The sequence below is a fragment of the Phyllobates terribilis genome, unplaced genomic scaffold (assembly GCF_046119375.1).
Source record: "Phyllobates terribilis strain yellow unplaced genomic scaffold, ASM4611937v1 Scaffold_3__8_contigs__length_932513732, whole genome shotgun sequence".
NCBI lineage: Eukaryota > Metazoa > Chordata > Amphibia > Anura > Dendrobatidae > Phyllobates > Phyllobates terribilis.
Genome location: NW_027362763.1, coordinates 302,620,610 through 302,644,542, shown reverse-complemented (window position 1 = coordinate 302,644,542; position 23,933 = coordinate 302,620,610). Strand labels below are relative to the sequence as shown.

Here is a 23,933-nt window from a genome sequence, read left to right as displayed (position 1 = left end):
TTTACAATTTTTTTTTTTTTTTTCACTTTCTGATCCTTTTTATTTACTTTTATACTTTGTCCCACTATGGGACTTTCACTTTTTTTTTATTCTGATCGCCTGCATAGCTCAGGAATGGAGCACCATACCTGTGCTATGCAGGCAGTCAGCGCTGCACAGGGAGGAGATCGTTTGGTCATGCACTGCGCGTGACCAAACTATCTTACTGCTGTCTGGTGACCCGGATGTTGTCATGACGACATTGGGTCGTCATGACGATATTGGGTCGTCATGGCAACATCCGGGAAGCCGCGGCAGACAGCGCTGGAGGCCGGCAGGAGAGGTGAGTATCGCGATCACCTCCCCTTGCCACCGCAATGCTGCGATCGACTTCCTGCACATAGTACCCGGTGTCAGCTGTGACAATCAGCTGACACCTAGCGGCGATCGCGCCCGCACAGCCTGTGTGCGGGCGCAATCGCCATGACGTACTATTCCGTACCTGGCTCTTAAAGCCCAGGGCGCTGGTACGGAATAGCACGTCATGGGCTTTAAAGGGGTTAAAGAGTATATGTTAAAGGGGTTGTCCGGTTCAAATCGATAAGTCTGCAGTCACTCTGTGTGACTACAGACATATGAATCCCCCCAACGCATGCACTGTGCGCTGCTGGGATTCGCCTGTTTCTGACCAGGGACTGGAGGGTATGTAGGAGTTATACAAACTCCCCGGCCAGAGCCCGTCTAGTGGGCGTGGCCTCGCTCCATACACTTGTATTGAGCACGGCTGCCCAATGGGCGTGGCCGACAAGAGGGTGCGGCCTCTCTCCATATAAGTCTATGGAAGGGAGTCTGCTCCCACTAGATAGGCTCTGGCCGTGGGTATGTATAACTCATACACACTCTCCAGTCCTGGGTCAGAAACCGGCAAATCTGCAGTGCACAAGTCTGCAGTCACACAGAGTGATCGGTGACACTTATCGGTGTGGTCCGGAGAACCCCTTTTAATGTAAATGCATAAAAGAACAATGTAGGCTTCCTAGTGCAGAAAAATGGTCCATTCTCCTTAGAGCCTAGGATCAGATTTTCATCACAGCGTGTCTGTTTTTACTTAAGTGCCTAGGATCAGTATTTCAATTTCGTTTTTTTTTTTTTTTTTTTTTTTTTTACATATCAGAAGTTTTTTCAAGCTTCTCTTATGAAACAAACATGAAAATCAGACAGTGCTAGGATGCTACTAAGATGGCATCCAAATGGTGGTAGATTTTTTTTTCCAAGCATCAATAGACTTGTATTGGTGAGTTTGACCTGCGACTAGGATCAAATACTGACTAGTCTCCGTTCTTTTTGAACACCAGCCATAGACTAGAATTGGTACTCACAGAAAGAGCTCATAGGATAACAATGTATGAGTCTGAATAAGCCCTGAGATGTAATGTTGTTTTTTTTATTTAAAAATGCTGTCCAATAATTTTATTTTAAAAATGGGCCCCTGTGACATTAAAATAAATTAAAGTAAAATAAAACATATCCATCTACCAGACCTCACCATGTGCCCTCCTAGCGCTCTCCTCTGGCTTGGATGGCAGGTGGCCGCTGCGACCAGTTAGTTCTCGATATAGATTCATAAAGACTGGAGTAAGAGACACCACATTCTCTGCACCAGAGTCAGTAATGTACTGCAGTAAGACCAAAGTAGGAGATGCGCACTGAGCACTGGATTCTACTATATACTGTTCTCGGCAGTGCGAGTCCTGCTTACACGGGATGATGTGCTGCCGAGTATGATGATCTTCTATGCTGCATAAAAGATCATTTTCCCCAATGAACGATCGTTTGCTTGTTCATCAGGTGATCAGCAGTCTGTTTGCGTGGCAAGATAAAAGTGAAAAAAACATTTTTAACAATGCTCGTTCGCGATTATCGTGCAGTGTAAATGCCCCTTTACTCCACTCTCCCCATAGAGCTACAGCTGAGCATTCATATGTATGAGAGTCAGGAAAGATGGCTGTCAGAACTCCCTGCTGGCTTGATGCATTGAGATAAATATATATCTTACTTATGTTGCTCTTTTCGGTTAAGTTTATTATTATTTATCATGTTACTTATATAGTGCCATCATATTCAGCAGCATGGACCCCAGCTCTGCAAAGCAACAGAACTAGCCACTGGGCCATTGTGCTGCCCACATTCTACTCGTTTCTCTCCTAAAATAGGAGAGAAGTGGGTTTTATCTGCTAAACTAAATATTCTGAAGCTCGGTAATAGGGATAGACTTTCTCCAGATTCTTTATCAGCAGCGCTGACCTGCGGTATTGATTGAAAAAAGTTAGGAGCCAGCTACAATACCTGTAGGGCCGGCTCTGCACTGGAGCCGGGGATGTGCAAACCTGGTGTAACACAGCACAGAGAATCTGTTTAATAATTTCTGTATTTTTTCCTATGATTGCTTCAGTCTGAATCTGCTGACACATTGTAGGTGGTTATAGAAGCCCCTATCATGGTGCTTGTACAAGTGCAGATCTCTGCCACACCAATAGCACCACATGTGAATGTGCCCATATGCCGTGTCCATGTCATGGATAAAAAATTAACATGCAATTTTATGGGTCTGCGAACATCATGGCATCCGTGTACTGTTCATGATTAACATTACAGTTGAAGGGAATCTGTCAGCAGGTTTTTGGTATGTAATCTGAGCGCACCATGATGTAGTGGAAGAGAGCCTGATTACAGGGATGGCATATGCCTTTTACTGGACTGTGTTTTGCTGTTTCAATATAATCAGGAGATGATCATTACAGGACATCTGGCCTCCTGCCCCGTGCCCCCAGCACTGATCAGCAGCTCTCTCTCATTATACAATGTACACAGGAAGATGCGGTGTGGGAGGGATTATACACCGCTCAACAACTCTCCGCAGCACAGAACATTTTGACTCTACCATAACCCAGTAAATTAAGTGATATATCACTGTAATCAGGGTCTCTGTCCTTACCTCATGCTGCTGTCAGATTACATAGCAAAAACTTGTTCTCAGAATCCCTTTAACCCCTTGCCGATTTATGACGCACTGGTACTTGGCCTGCAAAAAACAAGCCCTTAAAGAAGTTGTCCACTAGTTTTTCCGATTGCCCCAATGTATTTATCCTGTGATTATAAGTCTTTTTGTAATTACCTTTAGTTGTCTTTATTGCCTGTGAGCGGCGCTATTGCTGGCTGCTCACAGGCATCACGTGACCCCCGGCGGCAGCCAGCTCTTCCTTCTGCTGATGTCACGTCAAGTGAGGCGTGACATCAGTGACGCGGTCCCCGCGGTGGCTGCTGGGTTGTGGGCTGTCGCATGGATTACAGCGGGGGACACCTAGGAGAGGTAAGTACATGGATTTTATTCTTATTTTTACAGGTGTGGACACTGCGGGAGCAGACTACTACTACCCTCATCACTGTCCCCGCTAGTTCTGATCACAGCACCGGCAGGGAACCATGATGAGGGCAGCGTTCACCACCCGACGCTTGGGAACAGCGCTAACTGTAGCACTGATTCCCAGGCGCCGGTACGTGTCACACGGATGACACATGGATGTTATCTGTGTGGTACGTTTTGCGGACCGTGTATCCGCAAAAAAACAGACTTGTCTCCTTGTGGAGCACACTGACACACGGTCCGTGAAAACACGCTGAGATGCGCACAAACTCATTCATTTGAATGGGTCTGCATGTGTCAGTGTCTCCGGTACGTGTGGAAACTGTCACCACTCGTACCGGGGGCACTGATGTGTGGAAGAGCCCTAAGTATGATAAAAATGCAAAGAGTTGAAAAAATACCACAAAAAATGCCTGTGAAAAATGCTAAAAATCACCTGAAGTTTATAGTGTTTTTGGTTTTTAGTGTTGTTGTTTTTTTCGGAAATATAGTGCTTTAGTGTTTTTGATTTTTTGGAGTTTATTTCCAATAGGTCTCTGAAAAGGTTAAAGGGAATCTGTCACTCCATCTCAGAGCAGGATGACGTAGGGGCAGAGATGCTGATTTCAGCGATGCATCACTTACTAGGCTGCTTGCTGTCATTTTGATGAAATCGCTGTTTTATCTGCTGCAGATTTAGCAGTTCTCTAAATGCTGAGCTCTATATAACCCCGCCCACACCACTGATTGACAACTTTCTGTATACAGAGCTCATGATTATGGCAGACTACATAGCAGCCTTGCAAGTCCTCTAATGATAATCTTGATAATCTCCTGTTGATAAAACAGTGATTTTATCAAAACTACAGCAAGCTGCCCAGTAAGTGACACATTACTGGAATCAGGGTCTCTGTCTCTACATTATACTACTTTCAGAATAGGTGGCAAAAACCTGGTGACAGATTGCCTTTAATCAAGTGACAGATGTGAGTAGATCAACTGGCAATCAATTATGGCTTTTTAAACTGTGTTAAAAACCTTTCTTCTCTGGGTAGAAGACCAGTGCTGTAACACTTACTCAATAGAAGAAAGCTAAGTGCATATTAGGAAGAAAAGAAAGGAAAGCCGTTCATACAGATATTGCTTCCAGTGAATGAACTATTTGATAACTGAGCACTTATTTCAGCCTTAGAACCTCAGCTGCAATCTGTGTAGGATTTCTGTCAGCGACTGACTTGTGGAAGAATAATTCCTCCCACTGGATGCACTATAGCAAGGGTATATTCAGGTTGACATCTGCCAAGCCCACCTAGAAAGCAATTTGGTGCCTTTTGTACAGGACTGTATTATATGAGCAGCACACTAAATCATTGTAATTTATAATGTATTGGTTTAATGAAAAAATTACATTGTATTATTATTATTATTATTTAACGGCTTTCAGCTCAATCTCAATCTCAAGTCATGGCGACTTGTAGGAAGGTCGATCTTGTGCAAGCCTAGATAGGTCCACCAGGGTCTTCTCTGTTATCTTGATAGTATGAAGTCATTGGGTTGTTGGTCTTCCTCTTCATGTTCCTTCTATTCTTCCAACCATGATGTCCTTCTATAGTGATTGCTCTCTTCATATGATGTGTCCAAAGTAGGCAAGTTGTAGCTTTGGGATTCTTGCTTCAAGTGACATATCTGGCTTGATTTATTCTTAAATTGATTTGTTTGTTCTTCTTGCCATTCATGGTATTGATAACATCCTTCTCCAGCTTCACATTTTGAAAGCGTTGATTCTTCTTCTGTCTTGTTTCTTTATCGTCCAGGTTTCGCATCCGTATGTTACTACAGAAAAGACCAGACTGTACGAGCTATGTCTTCATCACCAGTGATATGTTCCTCAATTTGAAGACCTTGTCCAGTGACTTCATTGTAGATTTGCCCATAGCTATTTTCCTATTGACTTCCGGTGTCGTCTTGAGTGATTATTGATCCGAGTGATCAAATGTGTCCCAGTCATACCTGGCAATAGTCAATATCTTTGTCTGCTTTATATTAAGTAGGAGTCCCATGTTTTAGCTTTCTGTAGTGCCTCTTACCCTCATTCCCCTGCAGAGACGTCGACCCCCTTACCGCCTCGGCCCCTGGCAGGAGGGTCCCGCTACGGCGTCCTCTCTCTACGCTGACACCACCCGGAGTGCGCGCATGGCGCACAGATTCACGGGCACTGTGCTTAGCGCACACGCTCCCCTCCTTTTAAAGGGACCGTGCGTGCACCGTCCTAAAGTGCCATGGCAGAGGACTCTTACTATTTAAGGCACCTCGTCCAATATGGAGGTGCCTGTGCAACTTAGTTGGTTTGTTTGTAACACTCTGTTTAGTTCTTAGGTCCCAGTACATGTACGTGCCCGCCCACCTGCCTGTCTTATCAGCTGTGCCCGCCTACCTGTCTTATCAGCCATGCCCGCCTACCTGTCTATCAGCCGTGTCAGTCAGTGCCTGCCTCCTGTCCTTGGGGGTCAGTTTCCAACTATCTGAGGTCAGTACCGGAGTAGCTCCTGGTCCACCTTCCTTCCCCCCCTTGGATCACGGAGTTGATAAGATGCCGTAGATCTAAGGTCGGATTTGGTGAAGCACCTAGTCACGCCCCTCCGGTCTCTCTTTGCACCACGGCACAGTGGTTCTACCACCCGACCTGTTACAGTTTGCACAGGCCATGGAATCGGCTGGCTCCCAGACTCCCTCCATCGCAGACCTATACCAGGAGGTCTCCCGCCAGAGGTCTCAACAAGACACAATCCTGTTCTTTTTGCGGACTGTGAACTCCCACCTGGATGTGCTGACTACACCCACGGCACCTGCTCCTACTCGGGTGGTAACTACTTCGGCGGCATCTCAACCCTGTAGTGATACGGGATTACAACTGACTGCTCCTCCACGCTATGGTAGGGATCCTGCTCAATGCCGTGGATTTGTGAATCAGTGCACGCTGCACTTCGAAGTCCTGGCCCATCATTTCCTGTCAGACCGGGCCAAAGTAGCCTTCATCATGTCCCATCTCACTGGTGAAGGGCTGGCATGGCTCAATCCTCTATGGGAGAGAGGGGATCCACTGGTGTCAAACCTTCCGGCTTATTTGGAGACCTTCCGAAGAGTTTTCGATGAGCCTGACTGAGTGTCCTCTACGGCCTCATCTCTACTTAGACAGTGTCAGGCAGGGCTGACTCCAACCTCTGACTCCATCCCCGAAATTTCAAAGACACCGACTCCACGACTCCGACTCCCTCATACATGGGTCATGTTTAAGTGATAAATTTACTGTAGCACTGATTCATCTCAGCTAAAAGTCTAGACCCTTAGATCAGGAATAGGACAGACATTTATAGGACATTTAATAACTTTCCCAAATTCTTATGAAAAAAATATTCCCCATAAACTGCATTAAACTACTGTACACAATTTATTATATATTTTAGGAGTTGGAGTCGGTCCATTTTATACCGATTCCGACTTGCCCAAAATGGACTCCGACTCCACCGCCCTGTCGTCAGGGAGACCTAACAGTGGGCCAGTACGCTGTGCTTTTCCGCACCCTCTCGTCTGAACTCGCCTGGAATAATGAGGCTCTGGTGGCCACCTCCTGGGTGGGCCTTTCTGGACGAATCAAAGACGAGCTGGCCGGTCGTGACCTTCCCACCTCCCTGGATGATCTGGTATCTCTAGCCACACGGATTGACATTAGGTTCCAAGAACATTCCAAGGAGGTGGTCCGCGAGAGAAGCTCTCCACGCCTGGCGCCTACCTTTCAAAGGCCGGTTTCACAGTTAGCCTCGGCGTCTCCCCCAGAATCCATGCAAGTTGATCGGGTGACGATGGTCAAGAGCCACCAGAAGGCCGGTCGTGTCGAGGGAAATTGCTTTTATTGTGGCAGTTCCGAGCATTTAATCCACTCCTGTCCTGAGAGACTGGGAAACTCCAGAGCCTAGGGCCACTTGGAGAGGTCACCCTGGGCGAGAATCAGTCCTCTCAGTCTCTGACACTGCCAGTATCGGTATCCTGCGGCAATATCCATTTAGTTGAATATACCTATCTGGACTCTGGCGTTGCAGGTAATCTCATTTAGCAGGCCCTGGTGGAGCGGTATCAAATTCCTACTCGACGCCTCCCGGATCCATTGGCTGTCTCCTCGGTGGATGGGAGGGCACTTTCGGAGACCATCCTGTTCGTTACTGAGCCCGTGGTGCTCCAAGTAGCTATGGTCCACTCAGAGAAGATTTCCTTTTATGCGATGTCCAGCCTTTCTCACCCTCTGCTACTAGGTCTACCATGGTTGAGGAGACACGAACCGGTCTTGAGTTGTAGTTCCGGAGAGGTGCTGCGTTGGGCTCTGTATTGTCACAAATCCTGCCTGCTTCCCATTCGCCCTGCTCGACCTCCAGCTTTTCTGTCTAAATTTCCTGGCTTGTCTACACCCTACTGGACCTATGCGGACGTCTTTAACAAAAAGGAGGCTGAGACTCTACCTTCCCATAGGCCGTATGACTGTCCTATTGAGCTTCTGCCCGATGCTTCTCCTCCTCGAGGTCGAATCTATTCCCTGTCACAGGCCGAAACCCGAGCCATGTCTGATTATATTAAGGAGAATCTTGCTAGGGGATTTATCCGGAAATGCAGGATTCTTCTTCGTCAAGAAGAAAGATGGTTCTCTTCGGCCCTGTATCGACAATAGGGGATTGAATCAAATAACTGTAAAAAATAAGTACCCTCTGCCTCTTATACCCGAGCTGTTTGATTGTCTCAAAGGCTCAAAAGTGTTCACTAAACTTGACCTTCGAGGGGCGTACAACCTGATCCGAATTCGGCAGGGAGATGAATGGAAGACGGCATTCAATACTCGGGATGGCCACCACTATGAGTATCAGGTAATGCCGTTTGGACTCTGCAATGCACTAGCAGTCTTTCAAGAGCTGGTGAAAGACATCTTCCAGGATGTAGTGTATCTGGGCGATATCCTGGTGTTCTCTCCTGACCTGCTCTCACACCTAAGGGACATTAGCCGGGTTCTGCAGAGGCTTAGGAAGAACCGTCTGTATGCCAAATTTGAAAGATGCATTTTTGAACAGACTTCTCTTCCATTCCTGGGGTGCATAATATCGAAGACAGGCTTGAAGATGGATCCCGAAAAGGTGTTGGCCATTCTCAGTTGGAGTCGGCCAGACGGTCTGAAGACGATCCAGCGGTTCCTCGGTTTCGCAAATTATTATCGCCTATTCATTCCTCACTTTTCTTCCCCGACTGCTCCCATTTTTACCTTGACTTGCAAGGGGTCGATCCTAAGATTTGGACCTCTGGGGCCGAAGGTGCTTTCGTGTCCTTAAAGCAAGCCTTCTCTTCTGCTCCGGTTCTGCATCGCCCTGACAGTAATAAGCATTTTTTCCTGGAAGTGGATGCTTCTTCCTTAGGGGCGGAGCCGTCCTCATCCAGAAATCCTCATCTGGTTGCATGGTGAACTGCGGTTTCTTTTCCAAGCTCTTCTCTTCTCAGCGCAAACTGGCACTAGAGGAATGGCGGTATTTACTTGAGGGGGCTTTGAATCCAGTGATTATCTACACGGACCATAAGAATCTTGCCTACCTGCACTCCGCCCAATGGCTTAATCCTCGACAGGCCAGATGGTCCCTGTTCTTTGCTCGCTTCAACTTATCCCTCCACTTCTGGCCGGCGAATAAAAACATCAAAGCAGACGCACTTTCCAGATCTTTTCTGTCGTCCGATCTGGAGGAGGAGCCGCAAGACACATCATTGAACCCTCCAAAATTATTATGGTCGCTTAGTTGGATATATTCCAGCTTCCTCCTGGTAAGACGTATGTGGCGGCACCAGATAGGAGGCGTGTCCTTCTTTCGGGGCACTCTTCCAAACTGGCGGGCAATGCTTAGAAGATAGTTGTGCTTATTTTCCGACATTACTGGTGGCCGACCCTACGCAAGCATGTGGCGAATTTCATCTCGACTTGTTCCTCTTGTGCCTGAAATAAAACTTCTAAACAACTTCCGACCAGTCAATTACTTCCTTTGCCTGCACCCTCCGCGCCTTGGCAGCAAATTGCAATGGACTTCATCACGGATCTTCCTGTATCGGCCGCTTGTACCGTCATCTGGGTGGTTGTGGATCGCTTCTCCAAGATGGCTCACTTTATTCCCTTGTCCGGTCTTCCATCTGGCACCAGTGCTTGCTGAAAAGTTCATTCTTCATATTTTCCGCCTCCACGGTCTGCCTCTTCATATTGTCTTAAATAGAGGAGTCCAGTTTACCTCTCGCTTCTGGAGGGCCACATACAAGCTGCTGAATGTCACATTGGATTTCTCTTCATCCTATCATCCGCAGCCCAATGGACAGGTGGAGCGAATCAATCAGATCCTCACTAACTTCCTCCGACACTTCGTCAATGCCCACCACAGTGACTGGGTTGAACTCCTGCCTTGAGCCGAATTCTCCTACAATAATCATGTGAGTGAATCCTCTGCCAAGTCTCCATTCTTTGTGGTATATGGTCCACATCCCAACATTCTGTTCCCTGTCTCCACATCCGTCGAGATTCCTGCTGCTGAATCCCACGTGAAGAGTTTCTCTGAAATCTGGGAAGACACAAAATCTACTTTACAGAAATCATCGGAGCGGATGAAAAAACATGCAGACAAGAGACGCCTGGATCCTCCTCTGTTTCATCCTGGAGACAAGGTTTGATTGTCGTCTAAATATGTCCGTGTCAAGGTACCTTCATACAAACTGGACCCACTTTTCATTGGTCCCTTCGAAATTCTAAATCCGATCAATCCGGTGGCCTACAAACTCAAACTTCCTGCCTCTCTATGGATTCCCAACTCCTTTCATGTGTCTCTCCTTAAACCTCTCGTCCTAAGTCCATTTTCCGAAGACTCTGGTACCACTCCTGCTCCTGTCAGCACTGCAGAAGTTTTTGAAGTAGATTATATTCTGGCTACCAAGAGGGTAAAAGGAAAGACCTTCTTTCTTGTAGATTGGAAGGGGTTTGGTCCTGAGGAGAGGTCCTGGGAGCCCAGAGAGAACATCCATGCCCCTCTCCTCCTGGAGAGATTTCTTGTGGGCCTGAAAAAGAGGGGGGTGAAGGTACTGTAGCGCCGGTGTCTCTGCCTCCTACCCTCATTCCCCGGCAGAGATTTCAACCCCCTTACCGCCGCAGCCCCCGGCTGGAGTGTCCCGCTCCGGCATCCTCTCTCCACACTGACACTGCCCGGGGTGCGCATGGCGCGCAGATCCCTGGGCACTGTGCTTAGGGTACGCGCGCTCTCACCTCTTAAAGGGACCGCGCGCGCACCGTCCTAAAGTGCCCACTGCCAATGGCAGAGGACTCTTAATATTTAAGGCACCTCCTCCAATATGGAGGTGCCTGTTCAACTTAGTTGATTTGTTTGTAACACTCTGTTTAGTTCTCAGGTCCCAGTACATGTGCCCACCCGCCTGCCTATCAGCCGTGCCCGCCTGCCTATCAGCCGTGCCTGCCTCTCTGTCTATCTGCTGTGCCAGTCTGCGTGTCCATCAGCCGTGTCAGTCAGTGCCTGCCTCCTGTCCTTGGGGGTCAGCTGCCAACCATCCGATGTCAGTACCGGAGTAGCACCTGGTCCAACTTCCTCGTCCCTCCTTGGATCACGGAGTCGATAAGCCGCCGTAGATCTAAGGTCGGATTTGGTGAGGCACTTGGTCACGCCCCTCCGGTCTCTCCTTGTCTAGTCCGTTTGCGCAGCTTGACTCTAATCTTTGCTGTCAAAAGTTCATGATCAGTTCCGCAATCAGCTCCTGGCCTTGTTTTCGCGGTAATCATCGACGGCCTCGATCTTTGGCGAACACATATGTAGTCAATCTTATTCTTCTAGGCCCCATTTGTTGATGTCCACGTGTAGAGTCTCTGTTTTTGTGATTTTGGAAATAGGTGTTCATGATGGACAGTTGATTTGTTGTACAAAAGTCAATGAATCTTCTTCCATGGAGCCTCATCTCGTTCACCAAGTCCAGAGTTTCCAACAACGCTTGTAGTCATATCCAGATAACTCTATTACTGACTGCATTGTAGTTCAGGACAGTTCCGGCCAATTTTCAGTTGAGAATAAGAGTGACACATTTCTTCTTCGGTTATCATTGCCAGAATAGTAGAGCCAATGTTCATTTCACTGGAAATGTCCGGATTGAGTCCATCTTAGTTCGCTAATTCCGAGTAAATCGAGTCCTGGTCTGTCCATTTCAGCTTTGACGATTTCGAGTTTGCCTTGGTTCATGGTTCGTACATTCCAAGTTCCGAACTTTGATATCTCTGCAATTTTCGATCTTCCCTTTCGACCAAGCGATATTAGCACCAAGATGTGCGTGCAGCTTTGATCCTAGCCTATCATGAACATTTGTTATACTCAGGTCGACCATCGGCTCTTCCCCAGTAGCTTGTCAAGTGCCTTCCGACCTAGGGGTGCATCTTCCAGCACTATATTGAATTCCTTTTAGTTGTAGTCTCCATCAATTTTTCTTGGCATAATTCGGAAGTAGATTGCCTGGCCTTTCTTCTGCTCAGTAATGTGGCTCTCATGAAGGAGCCACACTGAATTAGAATTGTATGTTGTCTATACAAACCGCCTCATTGCGTAATGTCCTGCTGCCAACATTTGCACTGAGTTGGTACCTCAGTTGAAACCTATCCACCTGGGGTGTCCCTGATGGCAAAATACATTGCCAATTTTCATACAGTGGCTTGCGAAAGTATTGCATTTTTTGTGTTTTGCTACCTCACAACCTGGAATTTTACTATTTTTTTTTTTTTTGAGGGTTTCCATCAGTTCATGTAAAGAACATTCCTACAACTGTGAACATTTTGGTTTTCTTTTTATGGTGAATCAAACAACAAATAGGACAAAATAACTGAAAACTTCAGTGTGCATAACTATTTAACCCTCTAAAGTCAGTACTTTGTAGAGCCTCCTTTTCCGGCAATTACAGCTGCATTTCTCTTTTGGATAAGTCTCTATGAGCTTTCCATATCTCGCCACTGGGATTTTTGCCTATTCTTCATGGCAAAACTTCTCCAGCTCCTTCAAGTTAGATGGTTTCCTCTGGTGAACAGCAATCTTCAAGTCTGACCACAGATTGTCAATTGGATTAAGTTGTGCGCTTTGACTAGGCCACTCCAAAAAATTTCAGTGTTTCCCCTTAAACCACTCAAGTGTTGCTTTGGGTCATTGTTCAAAGGTGAACCTATGTCCTAGTCTCAAATCGCTGACAGACTGAAACAGGTTTTGCTCAAGAATATCCCTGTATTTCGCACCATCCATCGACTCAGACCATTTTCCCTGTCCCTGCTCCTGAAAAACATCCCCACAGCATGGACGTGGTACGGCAGATAAAAAGGAGAACAGTTGTCTCATTCAAGTTCTGTGTGTGGAGGTGTGCAGACCTCTAGTGTTTTGTCTTTGTTAAGGACTAAAGGGCTGGACACTGACCTGAGCAGGTGAACCCACATGACTGTATAGACTATTTGCTTTATGTTTTTGTCACTTTGTGCCGGGAAAGGATGTTTTTGTTTGCTAAGCTGGGTGGTTTATGGACATTTAATAAACTGCATATTTGATTTGAACCAACGAATTCGGACCTCTGTATGCACCAACGTCTACCTGTGGGATGATCCCTTACAATACATATACAATACATATATACTGTACATACATACGCTAGATGTGGCTGCCCTTTCAAAAGATATCACATGCAACTATATTGAGAATTTTTTTTTTTTTACATGGACACACATACGCATATAAATGTACAAGTGTCGCACAGATAAAGAACACAAGGCTACATAGTATTTAACCAATTCATCTAAACAAAGACTACAATGACACACTCCAGACAAACCATTCAGTAAGCGCACACATTCACTGCGCCTCGTTCTCAAAGCCATGAATCATGGCAGAAGTATTTCTGCTAATGGTAAATTAACACAATTGTGAAAAGTTTTCTTTCTAATTTTTTATTGGTTTAGTTGTGCTATTACTTACTGTATGTAGATAACTTTACCATATATCCCAACCTTGTCCAAGGGTGCTGACCCACATGGAAGACCCCTTTCTCTTTAGCAGTTGGATCATGTTCTCAGCAGTTTTTCAGAGGGTGGAAAGCTTTAGGCCATATTGTCATGAGCGCAAACACAGAGGGCCAGATTCATCAAGGCTTTCGCAACAGAATTCTGCTGTCAAAGCTGTGAAAAGTCATAAAGTTTAGGCGGAACTCAGAATTGCACCTACATTTTGCGACTTTTGGTGTCTTCATGTCAGCTTCTGCCAGCTCCACCGGGCAGGGCGGGGGTGCAACACCACAGCTTGTCTCAGCTTATTCACAGCAAGCTGTGGCATTCAGTACACCATTCATCTCACTCCAGCTCATGACTGGAGTGAGATTTCTAGCATAGCACACGAAGGCGCATGCTACTAGTCAAATGCTACAGATTCATGTAGGAGTGTGTACCTCTTCATGAATCAGGAGCGTCTGACTCCAATACGCCCCCTCATCTAGACCAGTGTGAACAACGATGGCCTTGAATCCGGTCCTGAGTTTATTTGCACCAATATTAGCAAGAGCAGCCTGCTTTATTTACTACGTTTTTTATGCTTTTTTTCCCCTGAAGTCATTCATTATGATGAGGCAGACAGAGTCACTTTGGTCTTCATGTGGCCTCTATTCCAGCGGAGTCTCATGTTTTAAGGCATGCACAAAAATGTGGTCAACCATGCTTTTATGCACCCCTAAAATGACGAGACCACCAGAAGACGTTAGAAGGAGTCCAAAGTGACTCTGTCTGCCTCATTATAGTGAAGGGCTCAAGTGAGGGTTTAGTCTGAATCTCATTTTTTGGTGGTTTACACTGAAGCAAAGTATAAATGTGAACCAAGCTTTAGGTCTCATTCAAACATTTGTGAAATAGAATGATTTTAATTGGTGTTTTGGATCGGATTTTCATCAGTGTTTCAGTTTTAGGCCACAGCCCCACTATCAGTATGTGGTCAGTATTCGGTCAGTATTTTTTCTCAGGAGTGGGAGCCAAAACCAGGTGAGGAACAATCAGAGAAAAGGTATAATAGAAACAAGTCACCAATTCTGCATTCACAGTTAGGTACATATATATTTGGACAGAGACATTTTTCTAATTTTGGTTCTAGACATTACCACAATGAATTTTAAACAAAACAATTCAGATGCAGTTGAAGTTCAGACTTTCAGCTTTCATTTGAGGGTATTCACATTAAAATTATATGAAGGGTTTAGGAGTTTCAGCTCCTTAACATGTGCCACCCTGTTTTTAAAGGGACCAAAAGTAATTGGACAGATTAAATAATTGTAAATAAAATGTTCATTTCTAGTACTTGGTTGAAAACCCTTTGTTGGCAATGACTGCCTGAAGTCTTGAGCTCATGGACATCACCCCAATGGGGACAGTGATGATAATGTCTGTAAAGCACTGTGGAATTAATGGCGCTATATAAGTGAGTAAAATACATAAATAAATAATTATTCTATTAACCAGTTCAAGACCAGGCCATTTTTGCCCATTCTTTTTTTCTCGTTTGGATATTAAAACAGTTTCTTCCATGCTTTTTTTGCACATATCAGTGGTTAAATAGTCTATTTTTCACATGTTTTATGACCACATAGGATTGCAGAAATACAAAAAGGAAAACAAAATTTCAAATGTAACAACAAATATTTTTATATATCGAACACATTTTTTTTGACAGGTACAGCAATTTTGGATTAGCAACTTTTTTTTTCTTTATTTCACACATGCCTCACCCGAATACAATTAAAAAAAGATGTTTGAGGAGCATTTAAATACTTTTTATTTTCCGTCTGATGTCCAATATAACTGAGGCTGGTATATTGGCCCCAGTTACAGTGGAAATTCAGTCTCCTGGCTGCATAACAGAACTGACTGGTTCTCCTAGGTCCAGGCAGCTCTTGTTCTCTACCTACAGCCAGGGCTGTGGAGTCGGAGTCATGGAGTCATTGCCTATTTTGGTGGAGTCGGTATAAATGAATCTACTCTGGACTCCTAAAATATATAATGAATTGGGTAAAGTAGTTCAATGCAGTTTGTGGGGAATATTTTTTCATTAGAATTTGGGAAAGTTATGAAATGTCCTATAAATTTCTGTCCTATTCCTGATCTAATGGTCTAGACTTTTAGCTGAGAGAAATGTGTCCTACCATAAATTTATTACTTAAACATGAGCCATGTATGAGGGAGTCGGAGTCGTGGAGTCGGTGTCATGGAAATTGAGGAGTCTGAGTCGAAGGTTTGGCTTACCGACTCCACAGCCCGGACTACAGCAGGCAACCATGACCGCTGGGTCCGGAGGAGGAAGCGCCATTAGTGCTTCCTTTATACTGTTTACAAAGCGCTTATTCAGTATTGTGTATACAGCGATTAGGAAGGCAGAGATGGTGACAAACTGTCTCTGCCTTCTCTTAAGGGGAATCTGACAGCTGCTTTCTCGTGGAAGTGTATATACACTGTATGTATTCCATATCAGACAGTACTATGAGTACTGGGGTAGGTAATGTGCTGTACACCCCTTAATTAAACACTTGGCATTGTGCTTGGTGATGTTAATCTTGCATGGAGTTGGTAGGCTGTGGAAACCCATGCCATACAGTATAGTATGGAGATGTTCATTGCCATATATGTTATAGTGTTCTAGGTATGATATGTGCGGAGGTCATTGTGTAGGGAGGGGTGAGCAGCAGAGCCGTGACCATATGAATGGTGGGTACTGTTATTTATATTGGTAAACCCTTTTTCGCAATTCTTTGACAATATCATGACCTCTGATAAGTCATCTCTAAAGATGAGAAAGTGTCAGTAAACTTCTAGACTGACTGAGCAAAGAAAAATCTAAGATTCCAGGATTGTTTTAAAGGGAAACAGTCAGTAGAATCGACCCTCCTAAGCCATCTGTATGGGCACGCAGGTCCGATGTCTTATTCCAGAGAAATCCTTTTTCTTGCTCTCCTGACCTACATGTCTCACACTAGTAACGTTCCCCTTTCACTTAAAATAGGCTCTGGAGGCAGACTCTTAGGGAGATCTGTGTCCAGCCCATAGATCTTAACAGCTCATTTACATACTAAGAAAAACACAATTTTTTAAGGAATAAGACATCGGATTGTAGATAACAAGGTATCACTTTATTCAGCTTAGGAGGGACGATCCTACTGACAGATTCCCTTTAATAGATAGAGTAGTATGTAAAATACCAAATAGGCATATGTGAGACCATCACTTATAGTCATGAGACAGATGGGCCAGACTTGTGGCTGTAGTATGGACAAGAAAATTTGTCTCCCATCAAGTTTCTAGAGGAATAAAAATGTAATGCTGATTACATTATCCTACCCTATAAAAAAGGCCCAATTTTCCTTTTTAAGAACAGTTCTGTCTTTACTACATCAGAAATATGAGCAAAAGCACAGTGTGATAGGAGCCTTAGGCTCTATTCACAAATTCTTTGCTCTATGTGCACTGGAAAGCTTCTCAATATTTATATAGGGAAACATATCTATTCAGACCCTAAACATATCCATTCGGTCCCTAAAAGGACTGTCCTTTTGGAATTCTTTCATTTTTAGCAGTGAGTAGTGTATAAAAAGAACTGTGTTGTACTCCTCTTTCCTGATAGCACTGGTGGGTCTCTCCCGATGTCTGACATAGGCTGTCAGTGTGATGCCAATCGGTGAGCTCTGCCGGTGTGGATGGGACACCCCATTCAGAGTTTGATATCTGTCAACAGGACTTCAGAGCCGCATTCGTTTCCAGACTTCAGAAGCCGTGGCGGAGACTCGCCAGTTTATCCAAGGAAGGCGAGTAAAGCATATTTTATTTAACAAACTGTAGCTGGGGCCAAACATTATCTGAAAGGTGATTCCCCCTGATGCGGTGATCTGTGCACTCATTTTCTCTACCATTGCAATGTAATTGTGAGATGTTGGCTGGTTGCCATGGCATCCTGGGTCCACTAAAACCCCCCTCACCCCTGGAGGGCTAAGCTTCAAAGGAGATTGTTAAAGCGCACCTGTCAGTGGGATTGTGCTCAGTACACCACATACACTAGCAGGTGGGCGACATTACACTGAGTAAAATGATACCTTTGTTGATGAAATCCGTCCAGTGGTTCTTTTATAATCTTTATTTTCATTGCTGCCATAATGATATGCTCTTGCTCTGGGGTGGACTTTAGGGAGGGGCTGTAACTGGTGCTCTCATTATGTGTTCCTATCTCTGGCCTCTGACAGGTCACTGTGCCTTCAGCCATCTGCTTACTATTTTAAATACTGTCTTTGTAATGTCTGTGGCAAAGTTAAAATTGACATCCCCAAAATGGCCGGATTCTGGGTGTGACGCGCGGGGTCACCCTGCCCACAGCCCATCACTCACCCTGGAGCACAGCACTGGGTCACGCCCGGCTGCAGACGGATCTTGACGTGACATCAGCGGATGCCAGAGCGGCTGCAGCCGGGGACATGTGATGCCTGAGAGCCGCCAGTGACTCCTTTAAGTATAGTAAAATATTAAGAGAAGATAGAAGTGATAATCCACATCCACAGTTTATTGTTAAAAAAAATTGTTTTTTCTTTTCTTTGATAAATATGTCTTATGTACCCAAAGTAGTGCCCCCCCGAGCAGTGACCCTGACCCAGCTCTAAAATGGAAAATAAAATTACATTTCTCAACATGGACACAAACCTATTTTTTTTAACAAGTTACTTTTTTAACCCCTTCCCGGCATGGCCATTTTCCATTTCTGCATTTTTCCCTCCAGGAGCCAGAGCTGCTTTATTTCCCAGCTGCACGGCCGTGTGAGGGCTTGTAGAATGCTGCACCAGTTGTACGGTTACATGAGACCATTCATTTATCATGGGATGTACGGGACAGCGGGAAGCCACTCCAAGTGCGCACCCCACTGCCCCGGCATGCTGTGACCTTCTCTGCCACGTGTAGGAGCCGCTGTCATGACTGTGGCAGTGTTGCTAACGCTCCCGGCCGCGCACAGGCAGCGGTCACCCGCCTCCATACACTGGGCTGGGATGCATGGGCCCCCACACGCCGCCGCTTCTCATGTAGGTGGGGGTCACGTGGGCTGCAACCATTGTCCCCAGGGTCACGTGGGAAGAACTATTATGTGTACTCCTCGGCTGCCGTCACCTTCAGCTCCGCCCCGCGTCTTACGTCACTGCTCCACTTCCGGTATCCTCGATACCCAGCTTGCTGCTGGTTATTTGAAGAACAGGAAGCGGCCCCTGACGTCACTTCACTGAGCGACACCACCTAACCCGGAAGTGCGACGCGTCCCACGGGCGGTTGTTGTTGAACTCTGAGGGTCTGTAATACCCCTCCCCCACGCCCCCTTTCTCTCACCGGCTTTTTTTTTTAACCGGGTCACCGCTCTTGCTGTCTTGGGGGTAGCGAATAGGGTCATGTGACCGGAGAAAGCGGAGCGTGGCTGCACACGTGGTTCCTCCATCACCGCGCCAAGTATGTGTCGGGGCCTGTTGGGGGGAGCGTAACGTCTCGGTGTTTTTCCACAGGAGGCTGACTGCTCCGCCATTCGTCAGAGCGGGGAGCAGCGAGGCTTGGACACGTGACCTCGGCTGCACGGGCGGAGAGGTGTCATTGTGCTGCCGGTACTGTCATTTCTGGCCGGTGACTGTTTCCTCCGCTGTGCTCAGCCCCGTGCATTGGGGGCAGGGCTGGCGGTGGTCCCTGGGCACGCTGTGCCTTGTGATCTGCCCATGAGGGCACGCCTGCTCTCTGGCCTGGTTACACACGGTGACCTGACACCGGGGCGGTGCAGCAGCTGTCACAGCTTGGTGCTGCCGGTGTGCTTAGGGCAGAGCTGTGCCTGCAATGTGTGACATTATACAGACTGTACTACAGGAGAGGTGAGAGGGGGCAGGGATCCCACGGTCTCCAGGGCACGGCTACCTGCTGCAGATTGTGACTACTTGCCCCTGCTGAAGATATTGGGAGTCGCTGTGGTCAGATCCTCCCGGATATTACACTGTGTTCAGACTATTTTTAAATTTGGTTTAGTTTGTTAAAACAAATCATTTGTCCAAAATAATCGAGAAGCTGCCTGTAAGCAGCACTATAGCTGATATCCCAGCCCATATGACCACTGCAGCCAGCCGCTGACCTCAGTATATAGGTCATGGGACTAGTAAACAGCTGCAGCAGTGATGTATGGGCTCCAACATCAAGCTGAACAGAAGACTGTACCGGGTGTTTTACTGCCATTAGGCTGAATTTTAATTGTGTTGGTTAAGCCCTTTACCAATTTTGTAGATACTATTGTTGAATTACTCCATGTTGTCTGCAGCTCCCAAACACACCTATGTCTCTGAGAAGACATACTCGTCTATGCTTTAAAGAGGACTCATCACGTTTTATACTGGCTACATCCTGAGAGAGAGGTTGGCCTAACGCAAACTTCTACAGTGCCTTGAAACAGTATTAATTCCCCATGAACTTTTCCACAAGCAAGCCATAAGAAGTTACATTTGCATAAATCTATGTAGGTAACACAGCTAGCATGTGGAAGAAGGTGCTCTGGTCAGGCGGCTGTGTGGCAGAAAACTAACACTGCTCATCACCCTGAAAACACCATCCACACTGTCAAACATGATGGTAGCAGCAGCATGCTGTTGGGAGGCTTTTCTTCAGCAGGGACAGGGAAGCTGGTCAGAGTAGATGGGAGGATGGATGTAGCTAACTAAATACAAGAAAAGCCTGATAAGAGGCTGCAGAAGACTGCTGGAAGGTGAACCTACTCCCCAGTCTCAACGACCCTAAACTTACTGCCAGAGCTACAATGGATGGCTTAGATCAAAGAATATTTATGTGTGTAATTGCAGCCAAAGGTGGTCCTACAAAGTATTGACTCGGGGGCTGAATACAAATGTAGTTCACAATTTTCAGATATATATTTAAGATGTTTAGAAAACCATGTATCATTTCCTTTACTCTTCCCAAAAATGTGCTACTGTGCGTTGGTATATAACATACAGCCACAAACTTAAATGTACTTTAACGCAAAAAAAAGTGGGGAAGTTGACGGGGTATTAATACTTTGTCAAGGCACTTTATGCAAAAAAAGTGATTACAAGTGTCATCAGTATTTGGTCAGTGTAATTTCTTGACATTAGTTTTATCTGTGATTTTTACGTATAAATAAGTTACAAATATTTCCCTATATTTTACAGTATTACAGACAGCACATGGATTGTACACTGATGCCATCCGTGTGCAGCCCGTGATTTTCATGAACCCAGAGACTTGTATTGGGTACTTTTCATCTGTGATTACGGTAAAAAACGGACATGCGAACAGCCCCATAGACTACAATGTATACGTGGACTGTCTGAAAAAATGGACGTCTGAATGAGACCTTACCCTTTTTTTTCTATCCAATCGTTCCTGAGATATTAGCTTGAAAAGTTTTAGTGTAAATTTCCCCTTCAACCACATGGGCAGTAACAAGATTCCTCTCCAAGGACTTGTCCCCACCCCCCCCCCCTTTTCCAAAGAAGATCAAAACTGAGACTTTTCATCGTGATCTTGTGAGACGTTTAATGTGACCCTGCTGAGTAATCTTCCCTTAGACAATGAGCTTTGTGGCAGCATGTTTTAGTGACTGCAGTGAATTGTAACCCACAGGCAATGTGCTGAGTGGTCATCACAACGTGCACCAAGTCCTTTTCTGAAGATGAGAGCTCAAAGCTGTCAGCAAGCACTTATGTTGTGTTCACTGTAAATGCTCTGTAGAGCAGGCCGTCATTACATCTCACACAGGAGCAGCCTTTTCTGAGCTGTTGTTGGATGTGTCCTTTTCCTCCTGTGTGTTACTGCCTGACTATGATTGGGTAACATCATGCAAGGAGATGAAGAACACGCCCCCAATAAAAATTCTGATAACTTCCATTTGGACGTAATGAGAATTCACTTATTGGGTGACATGTTTAGATTGCTAATATTTCTGCAACAGAGGCGAAATAAAAAGAAAACTTGCACACAAAGTTTTATTCTACTATGTGATGGCATGTCGCTATGAAATACCATCATTATGTGAATAGTTGGGGTCCGATCTCTGGACCACCATCAAGCTTAAAAAAGATTGAGCCTCATTATACTTTCTTACACAGCTATGCACCAGCCGGTCATTGTGCAGGCAAAAATATCACAGCCCTGTTCAAGGGCCCCACTGCAGTCCTATCCATATCCTTCTGGCCAGGAGCACCGCTGTGCATGTAAAGCTTAGGAACGCAGTGCGCTGGCCGCGCAGCAAACTCTCTCCAGTCCATCAAGTTATGGCAGAACTTAGCAATAAAGTTAGGAATATGTCTTAAATGACACCTGTGTATTTCTAAAAGTTCATCATCCCCTTCTTTTTTGACAGGTATCGTGGCCTGCTCTTGTTTTACACTGGCGCTTGCTTCAGACCGTTGCATGAGGTAATAGCTATTTCTTAATTTTATATTTAATTTGGTTATTATATGGAAATATTATTGTCTTCCCTATACTGTGGATGGAGTGCCTGATATGCTGGTTTTGCTTGTATGGAAGTGGTAAGGTTTTGCCTCTTAAGGGAAATTATTTTATAAATGGCCTTTAAAGAGCCTTTGTCACTTGATGCATTTTTAGCATTTCTCAAACAACCAGTAAAATAACAATTTTAAATGAAGAATTATTTTATACCCCATAGCCATATATCTTGTAAAAGTAAACAATTGTGACATTGTGAAACCTAGCACTTTGCAATCATGGATGTTTCATATATTGTTGGGTAAAAGTGTAACGTTTTCTAAAAAATGCATAATATGACTAAGCTGACACGAGGAAAACCTGCATAGACTGTGCTAAAAGTAAATGTACAGGGTTTACATAGGTCTGTTTTATACCCATGTCACATAATCCGGTTTGTTACAGGAAAAAATAAATCTTTGTATTGTTAGCCAGTAGATAGAAAAATAATCAAAATTGAGTCCTCAGTAGTTGATGTCTTCTAATGGGTAACTGAAAAGGTGGCTTTTAAGACTACTCTGCCTCATGAAGAACAACCCAAGTCGTCTCAAAAGCTGCTATTATCTTTATCGGCTTTTAAGTTAGCCATTAAAAGGATCAACTACTGAGACATCTCAGCTTTGATTATTTTTCAGTACAAGTGAAAATCTCCATGATCCAGATTGCAGTTAACATTGCAGTGCTATTGCTTGTGTTCATAGGCTAAATTCAGCTATCCGAAGAACACGGTCCTAGTGTGGACTAGCTGCGGCTCTCTGGATCCAAACTTAACAGCCTCATAGACACATAAGGTTTTAGAAAACCACCAGACCTGCGGCTGGGACATCACATTCCGTAGCCAGACTGCATTTTGTGGATGTCCCAATGTGACAGTAGTAGGACACATATGCGCTAATATTTGTGAGGAGTGGTGTTGCATGTAGAAAAGCCCCTGCATCTTCTCTGAAGGGATAACCATAATGGGCTGAGCTCGCCTTTCCTGATGTCACTTGCTGCCTACATTTGTTCTGTCATGGCATGCTATAGTTAAAGGGGTTGTCCAGCAGTACCCACTTCACTTCGGTAGGTGATTGGTACTGATGACTATGCATCTTCATGGGACACCACGCACAACTGGCAGATATTGCACTTTGTGCTATTTGTTCAACTAGGACACATGCATTGTGACAAAAAAACCTCACGTTGGCAGCAGTATAGCTGAAATGGTTAAACGATGTACACAAAGTTCTCAGACTGACACAAATTTTGGTTTTCACACACTTGCTGCTTCAATGTTTTTAGATCTTTTAGTTAGATGTTTCTATAGTTACTGAAGTACAATGATCAGCATTTCATAAGTTTTTACACTTTTATTGGCGCGTACATCAAGTTTATACCAAGTCCCAGCATCTACAATAGAGACCCTTATTTTTCAAGACTTCTGCATTTTGCCTTGGCAGCTAGGTATCCGTTTCTGGGCCAAATCTTGCCTGAGTAATGACGGCCCATCCTTGTCTAATCAGTGCCTGGAATTGTCACAATTTCTGTGTGCCTTTTTGAAGGTTGACCATGGGTTCTCAATGGGATTCAGATTTGGGGAGTTTCCTTGCTATAGATCCAAAATGGAACTATTTTATTGACTGAGGTACTTGGCTCATGCTGGCATATGTATTGTCCATCACCTCACTGCTCCTGGATATTTCTTTTTTCATGGCAATGTTCATAGGCAAACTTGTGAGTTAACACAGTCCCTTGAATGAAAAGCCCCCACACATGACTGGTCTGAGAATGCTTTACTTTTGGCATGACAGTGCTCCTGGTAGCTCTCGCCTTTTCTTCTCTGTACAATCCTTCTTCCAGATGTCCCAAACGTTGTGAAAACCCCTATTTGTTTTAGTCCCAGAACTGTTGGCTGGAATGTAAACTCTCCTACTTCAC

General features: G+C 45.2%; 1 protein-coding gene across 5 annotated transcripts in view; it reads left to right on the top strand.

Annotated features, from left to right (window-relative positions):
- TBL1XR1 (TBL1X/Y related 1) overlaps positions 1 to 23,933 on the top strand; it is a 121,422-nt gene that overhangs the window by 43,087 nt on the left and 54,402 nt on the right. For 2 of the 5 annotated variants that reach the window (XM_073674929.1, XM_073674930.1), the window contains exons 1-2: positions 18,728 to 18,971; positions 21,892 to 21,946. The exons of 1 other annotated variant lie outside the window; for it this stretch is intronic. The gene's annotated coding sequence lies outside the window, so the exon portion shown is untranslated. Of the gene's footprint in view, positions 1 to 18,727; positions 18,972 to 21,891; positions 21,947 to 23,933 lie in introns of those variants that run through there. 2 more of the 5 variants (XM_073674928.1, XM_073674931.1) reach the window with 1 other exon arrangement.